This window comes from Asparagus officinalis, chromosome 2 (genome assembly GCF_001876935.1).
Source record: "Asparagus officinalis chromosome 2, Aspof.V1, whole genome shotgun sequence".
NCBI classification, from domain to species: domain Eukaryota; kingdom Viridiplantae; phylum Streptophyta; class Magnoliopsida; order Asparagales; family Asparagaceae; genus Asparagus; species Asparagus officinalis.
In genome coordinates this window covers 2,890,523-2,890,781 of record NC_033795.1, presented here as the reverse complement: position 1 = coordinate 2,890,781, position 259 = coordinate 2,890,523, and positions in this window count along the sequence as shown.

The following is a 259-nucleotide window of genomic DNA, read 5'->3' as shown; positions in this document are numbered from 1 at the left end:
CCTTAGTTTCTAAATATTCCAAGTAAAGTATCACAAATGAGGATTAAGTATATATATACACTTAAACAAAGCGTTTGGTAAATGCAAGCGAATCTCTGTGATGAATGAGCGGCTAAAGAGTCCACTTATCATTATTTTTTCACCCGTAACAAAGGATGTAGCTGAATCTTTGCGGTTAAATATGCTTATCGTTAGGATAAGAAATGAACATATCCATAAGTAGCTAAGAGATAGCTTAAGCGGGCCGATCAGGAATAGT